Genomic DNA, 8,265 nt, shown 5'->3' with positions numbered 1-8,265 from the left:
ACATGCAGGGATCCTTCTCTCTCGCGCATCAACATGAAACAACGCTCCTTTCCGCAATGTGGCTGCCGACATGATTGTATTTTTTCATTTTTATTTTTTGATGAATATTTTGGAAAAACCCGCGAAGCACTGAAGCCGCAAAACATGAAGCGCGAAGTGGCGAGGGAACACAACTTTTATCAATCTTCACGAAGCTCTCCACAATTATAAACTAATATATTTTCAAAGGCCAAGGATATTTGTTTGGATTGTGTTACATCAAGTGTTTTTTTCATCAGTTTCATCTGCCACACAGAAAAAAACATGACACGGGATGTCTGCTGGTGGTAAGGGCCATTGCTGGGGCAGGGGGCCAGTAATAAATCATTTGGATCCTGCATCCCTCATTTTCATTGACACTGAGGTCATGTTGCGGGGTTCACCCTGAAAATGGCTATTTTCATCATTGGGGGCAGGAGTGGGTCTGGTTTTGCCGATGTTGGCCCCTTGCTTTGGCAATCCATACTCATTTGCTTCTACAGGCAATCCAGAACATGTAATGTTGAACTTCAGCGGGTGGGCATATCCTAGATAATTTTTTAGAATCGGAGACCATTCTTTCATTGCAAGGCCACAAATCTCTTCAGAAGTGTGTTCACCACCAGGTTCAGAACATGCACAAAGCAGGAGACCTAAGTGAATTTGCCCTGGCACAGCATAGCCTCAAAATAGGTCCAGTCAAAAGAAACCACATTGCCAAGTTTGAGGTAGCAGAAAGGGGAGCCAGTGTGCAATTTATTTTTGTTTGGTGGAGAACCAGAGGCTGATGTTGGGACTTTTCAAACGCAGACTCACTAGATGGAAAATTGCCTGGTAGATTTTGAGTTGCCATATGTGGAACAGCTTTACCCCACTGGTGTCAATAGAAAATGACAGAGCTTCCCCGACTCTCTGGAATGGTCTTCCTTGTCCTATTCAGCTTGCTCCTTCCTTCTGCTCCTCCAAGAGAACACTCAAAACCCATCTTTTCAAACTCACCTACCCATCTTCTTCTGTCTCTTAAAACCCTCAGTACTCACCCATTATTCCATATCCCCTCCTATTGTGTGATACTTCCCCCACCTCCTAGATTGTAAGCTCTTCGGGGCAGGGTCCTCTCCTTCTCCTGTGTCACTGGCTGTATCTGTCTGTCATTTGCAACCCCTATTTAAGGTACAGTGCTGTGTAATATGTTGGCGCTATATAAATACAGCTTTTTATTATTATTATTATTTTTAATAATACTAATAATAATATAATAATAATAATGTAAAGATTTTTTTTATTTTTGAGGATAATATCCAATATGATATGAATATTAATTCAAAAATAAAATTCCTTCTGTAAATTCTGAGGTTGCCATCAACAAATGAGTTAACACACAACCATTGCGTTCAAAAAAAAAGTCCAAAGTCCAAGCAAAAAGCTGCTTCACACAAATAAAAAAACAGTTGGATAATGATTTGCAAGAATTCCAATGGTTTCCTCCAGGGCGTGGGGGTCCTCTCTTGACAATGATGGCATCAAACAAACACTGAATTTAATGGGTTGCTACTCATCAATTTACTAAGACAGGGACAGAAAGCAGAAAAACTTGTTTGGATGCAGAAGATCTACAAAGGAAGGTAAAACTGTATAAAACTGTACTAATTATAGCCCCAGCTATACACATACAGTAGATTTAGGTACTATTCATAATAATGAATGTCAAAAATCACTTTCACTTGTTTCCCATGTCTTGTCTAGAACAACAAGATGACTTTATCTGACTCGGTAGCACAGAAGCAGAAAGCTTCACCTTTGTCCAAGAGTTTCCTGTCTTTTATAGAAGGCTGAAGTGATGCCAATCCTCTGTAAAAGATATGCAATATCTAAGGTTGGAATAGCTGAACTTTGAATACAGAATGAGGAGAGAAGAAAGGGGACTTTCAAGGCACAATTCAACAATCAATTATTTTCCCAAAAACAATTATTATAAAACAACAAATATTTTTTTAACCACAAGATAGAAATTATTTAAATACAAGAAGTAAAGTGATCCCAAACAGTATTTGTCGACACGTTTCGTAGACAAAGTACACTTCATCAGGAACCAGATTGAGATCTATGAGTGGCTTGCAGGTCCCTGCCATAGAAGAGCTGCTAGGGTACGTTCTGATAAATGTTCCCAGGTGGCCTCCGGGGGTTGGCACTTTGCTGGCTACTTGGCAGCCCTAACTGATATATTCATGTGTATTCACAATGTATTAGACATTGGGGAGTTATCAACCGCTTATCACCTCCCTTGTTCATTCCCTATTGGTGACCATAGACTCTTCATGTAGTTGGTGCAATTCACAGGCAAAAGGGAACCTTAATTGAATTGCAACCTGATGGCTTGTACCGGCAGCAAAGGAGAACAATATATTATTATTATTACACAGTATTTATATAGCGCCATCATATTACACAGCGCTGTACAAAGTCAATAGTCATGTCACTAACTGTCTCTCAAAGGAGCTCACAATCTAATCTCCCTACTATAGCCATATGTCGTTAATGTAGTCCAAGGTCAATTTAGGGGGAAGCCAATTAATCTAACTGTGTGTTTGTGGGATGGGGGAGGAAACCGGAGAACCCGGAGGAAACCCAGGCAGACATGGGGAGAACCTGCAAACTCCATGCAGATATACACAAAAAGAACTTGATCATTCACCCTAATTGTGTATCTTATCCAAAATGTTACTTTATACAATACATACCAAGTAATGTCTATAGGGGCAGGGGGGCTTTAGGTGGCTCTGAGCTGTCTGGCTTCATGGTTGTACGTCCCCAAAGAAGCTGGCAAATACATGGAAATGTCTATACAAATTGGGGATTTCTATATGATTGCTATGAAAACAGTTATTATGTTTCACTAGAAAAAATTGCCTTTGAAATGGAGATCAGAGAGCTGGTGGGGAATTTAGTCAAGGATATAAGCATTCCATGACCTTGCTATGGGGCCCTAATGTATAGGGTGCCCAGAGCTGTCTGGCAACACTTTGCCTAATTAATGAATAATGCCAAGAGTAATAAATATATAGAGACATAGGAATGTGTAAAAAAAAAGGAAACTTCTATACAGCCAATCTCTGAGCCAAAGGGAGTGATGTTGTTAACCTTGTGTGTGCTTCGGACCATCCAACGTCCCACCTAGGGGGTTACTTGGGGTAACAATTTAACTATTGTAATTTTTTGCAATTTTGCACATGCTTGTAATTTAAAAAATTACAGTTGCTCAGCTGTAAAATTAAGTCAATATTTTGGCGATTTGTGTTTAGAAAACAAATACCAAGATTCTCCTAGGTAAGCTTAGACAACTGCAGGTATGTGGAAGTGCAGAATACAGGTAGCACTCTGTTCTTTACATGTTGTCTGCTGTATTTTGGGGGGGTTTGTAGCTTATTTTTGCTGTTGGTTTTCGCCATCTTTCTATCCCATTTTGTACTACTTCAACAAGTAAATACAGAGAGCATTACCAGCCAAAAAATTGCACTCCCTCCTAAAATTCCCCAATGCTACCTCAAGAAATAAAATTGAAAACCACGGTCCCCAAGACTCCATTCAAATTAAATGTAGTATTTGTAGTATTGGTATTTATTGCAATATTTAGGTGGTAACTTGGTTGTTTTTTTACATTATAATATTATTTATTTTTCTAAAGGGACAATTCTGAGCTATTGACAACAGAATTGTGGCCATATGATATCCCCCAGTTGATCAATGGCCATTGGGCTGAAACAGTGATACGTTATGCAGATAACTAGCCATTGTACAATGCTAAATAAATAGAATGGCTCATGTATGCATAAATAAAATATAGTTCAGTTGGAATGTGGAAACTTTAAAATAAACAACCTCAAATTCTGCACTTTTTTTTATCACATAGACACTATGGCCCTGATTTATTAATTTCTCCAAGGCTGGAGAGGATACACTTTCTTAAGTGAAGCTGGGTGCCTCAGCAAATCTGGAATAAATTTCTTAAAAGTAATTTGCTATTTGTTATCTTCATTCCAGGTTTGCGGGATCAGCCAGCTTCACTGATAAAAGTGTATCCTTTAATGCCTTGGAGAGCTTTATTCTACAAGTCACATTCTACAAATAGTTTTCTGCACCAATGATATGATAATAAGTTGTAAATGAAGGAAGGAAGCCTGTAACGAGGAATAAATTCCTGCCAGACAGGTTCACCATCTCCAGTCGGTGAGAACACAGATTTGCCCAGATAATGTCAGCTTGAAGCAGAGCCTTGGCATGCACCGGAGGTCCTTGATTGAAGGAGATGACTGCTATACAAGTCTCAAACTCAACTGATGTGTAGGCCAAATTCAGGTCCATTCCAACAAATATGGAGGTTATGAGTTTTAGTTTTAGGGAAAATATTTATAGGGGCTCTGCTCTTTCAGGTTCTACCAATGTCCTAAAAATGATATTGATATTTACATCACCATGAAATATGCATTGCAACTTTTCATTCTTGTCTATGTGGATGGGGGCATGCAATGTTATCAAACCAGTTTGGTCACCGTTATAAGAAGGTCATGAAGTCTCACAAAAACATTTCCAGTTTTAGTTACCCAATGCAAATTATAACATCCAAATGAAAGATATAAGTTCTGAAACTGAATAACTGAGATGGACAAAGGATCATCTCCTGTGTCAGAGCTTTGTAGAACCAGCTTTTCATTAATTAAAACCTGGAGTCTTTTGGGGTATTTTTCTACCATCTTTCCCCATCTGGACTGTAATATATTTGCCAGTTCTTCATTACAGAACTGTTCAAGCTCAGCTATATTAGACGATGACCGATGGTGGACTGCAATATAGAGGTCATTCAACAGATTTTCAATAGGGTTCAGGCCTGGGCTCTGAGTAGCCTACACAAGCCACGAGTGGTAAATTGTCATGTCTAGTGTTGCGACCAAATTATAGTAAACTCCCCATTATCCGGAACTCAAGCAACTGGTACTCTCAAGCAACCGGAACCCCTTTTCTTTCCTGTTGTCATCAGAAACTTTGTTGCTGCATGGGCCTGATTTAAAGCTCTCCAAGTCTGGAGAAGATACACTTTCATCATTGAAGATGGGTGATCCAGAAAACCCAGAATGGATCTGGTCTAGGGTTGAAAACATTTGCTAATAAATATCAAAGAAATCCATTCCAGGTTTGCTAGACTGGTTGCTTGAGAGTGTCAGTTGCTGGATAATAAGGAGTTTACTAAAATTTGGTGCAACACTAGACAAAGGGACTGGTACCACAAATGGGTCACTGGTAGATGTAAAAGGCCTATCAAAATATGATAGAATTTATTCAAATAATATCTGTTTTTAAATCTTCAGAAGATAAAGGTAAATCTGTTGATGAAATTTCAGATTCTGCAGATGTAGACAACACATCTTGGCATAAAGGCACAGACTTTTCTGGTGCGGAATGCATAACAGAAAAAAACATTACAAATTCCTTTGATGAAGAACTTGAGCAAGGGTTGTCTGCCCAAAAAAACATTTGAAGATAACACATTTTGCCATGAAAATGCATGGGCTGCAGGTATGGAAGGAGTAGAGAAACCAGGAGAGGCTGCTATTTTAGACAGGGACAGATAGAATTTGGACAAAAGATTTGGGGGGGATCACATTGGGGAAATGAAGGCATTCCTCCATATCTTTCCTGGATTGGGCCTCGTACCTGATCTGAGCCTGTGATGAAAGCGTGGGCGACCGCCCTGAGCCAGTACACCCCGGCCACCTGTCAGATGGCCGCAGCCCACTAGTGGGCAGCGGGCCGGGAGTTGGGGACCCCTGCTATAGGTGGCTCCAAGCTGGTCTATCCTACAGTTTTATTCAACATATTGAACATGGTTCAACATCAATGGGCTTTGTACAACAAGTCCATTACATAAAAGAGAAGAAGAGGAGGAGAGGCCATCAGTAAACAACTGTACCATCTCAACCTGGCTGAAAATTTGTGACAGTATCACCATCCCAGTCCTACTCTACAGAAGTGAAATATGGAGCCCTGTCTCTTATTCCAATTCAAATGGCAATCCAGACCAATATTTAAATATTCCATCTGAATTGCATCTCCTCGAAGTCCAATGGAGTACCTCGTGCTTGTGTGGCTGAGCTGGGTAGTTTACCATTACTGCTTGAGATGAAGAAGGGACGGCTTCCTTACTGGACTGCTCTTAAGTGTTCTTGTGCATGGTTACCTTTCCGCTACCAATTGATTACTTTCAATAGTAGTCAAATCTGACTTAGATCAGAGCCGTTCCAATCAAAATTTATGCAAATAGAGTTCTGCAATAAAAAAGGAAAGCTTTGCCTCTACCAAGATGGCGGCTTCATATGCTGCAAATAGGCAGAAGAAAGAGTGTTAGGTCAATAATACGTAAAAGATCAGCTTCAGGGGGATTGGTGTCCAGGAGTTTGTCACTTTCACAGCGATAACTCGTGGTTGCATGGTTCTGATTGAAGTCAATTCTGATCCAGATGGAGCCATTCCAACCCCAGATAGGAATCTAGGCTATGTACCCATGTTAGATACACAATACTTCCCAACGACAAAAGACTGAAAGATTCATGAACGAGCTCTGTACATACAGCTCCATTCTGCTCTATGGAGAAGGGGTCAGGAGGAGCGAGCAGCACCTCTTTCCCCTTCACTTTCATTACAGCCATTTGTCGCTCGTGGATCCGCCAGGATGGATCCATGAACGACGTCAGATGGCCACTGTACACACACCAGATTTTCGTGTGAGACTGGCCCTGACGAGAATTATCTGACGTGTGTACGTAGCCTTAGAGATTAGGCAATTGAAGTTCCAAAATACCTATAGCTGTCAATGCCCAACTGCTGGATTGACGGAGCCCTACTATACATGTGAATGATGGGAATAAAAAGTCACCAAACAATGACAGTTCTTAGATTGGATGAGCTGACATTGATGATAGCTGTCATTCCATATCTGGAGCTGTACTTTCCCTGTCATTGACAGATAAATTAGACCCCCGGACAGACCCCGGTCATCATCTGGCAGCAGGGTGACCCCTACTCTACCTGTCCTTGACCAGTAAATTACAATTAAAAAATTACAAGTTCCGACTTTAAAATCCAAATCTGGTCAAATTTCTCAATGTTAGAATGTTTAAGTTATAAGCATCTCCAGTAATACCCATTGGATCATAATGCTAGGTATTTTCTACAACAGGAGTTTTGCATATCTCATTACACCATGACTAAGTTGACCTTGTTAACAGTTTGCACGCAGAGCTGTAAAACAGAGCAGTGAGCAAGCATTTCCTACAAGACTTGCAGAACTTCAGATTATCCAACAATCGAATGAACGAAGCAATACGTTTCTGTAGTACAGTAAGTGAACAGCTTTATTTTTTTTTTAGAAGTTTTGACTATCAAGCAAAATAATTTATTGAGATTTAAATTTATAATTTCTGAGATCACTTCTGAAAATTAGACTTTTTCCAGCTTTACTTTTCTAAATCATTCCCATTGTCACCAATAGTCGTGGATACATTTCTCATTAAATAGGGAACAAAATTTGAATTTTTGTATTGCTTTTAGTGTCTTATAGTTGTAGGATTAATCTTAAAGGTTCTGTGAGATACAAAATGTTCTGATTCTATCAATTGCATTAATTGCTTTGACGTTTAAAACCTAAACAAGGTGTAAGATGATTGTAATTATTTTAGTACATTGGGAGAATTGTAGGTTATATATTTCTAGTAAAAAAAAAAAGAAGAAAAGCTGTCACAACAAAAGGAAAAATCCCAAACAGGTATAACTGCAAAAGATCATTGCAAATCCTTACCTATGCCACTACTTGTTCTGCGAGAAAGCTATTCCTTTTACAAGAAATTCTCGCAGGCATATGATACATTTTGGAGAGTTCATCCATTTGGTCCTCCAAAGAGTGCGGTGATCTTTCCTGTTGATCTCCAAATTGCTTCAAGATATGGGAGAAACCTCTTAGTGCTGCAAGGGGCCAAGAAGATTATTATCCTTGGCAGTGTTGGCTGAGTATTAGACCTCCGTGGAGATTGTCCCATGTTATGGTGGCCAGGGCATGGCCAAAAATTACTATTTGCAATACTTTGCAGGTTTTTTGGATTTCCTTTCTCGACTCAAAGATCTCAGGTTACTAAATCACTATCACTTATGTGACCATGTTCTTTCCCATTTACAAAATAAGGCCTTGATAAAATGAGA

This window comes from Pyxicephalus adspersus, chromosome 7, assembly GCF_032062135.1.
Source record: "Pyxicephalus adspersus chromosome 7, UCB_Pads_2.0, whole genome shotgun sequence".
Classification (NCBI taxonomy): Eukaryota; Metazoa; Chordata; class Amphibia; order Anura; family Pyxicephalidae; genus Pyxicephalus; species Pyxicephalus adspersus.
The sequence above is the reverse complement of the archived record's forward strand: the minus strand, read 5'-3'. Positions refer to the sequence as shown.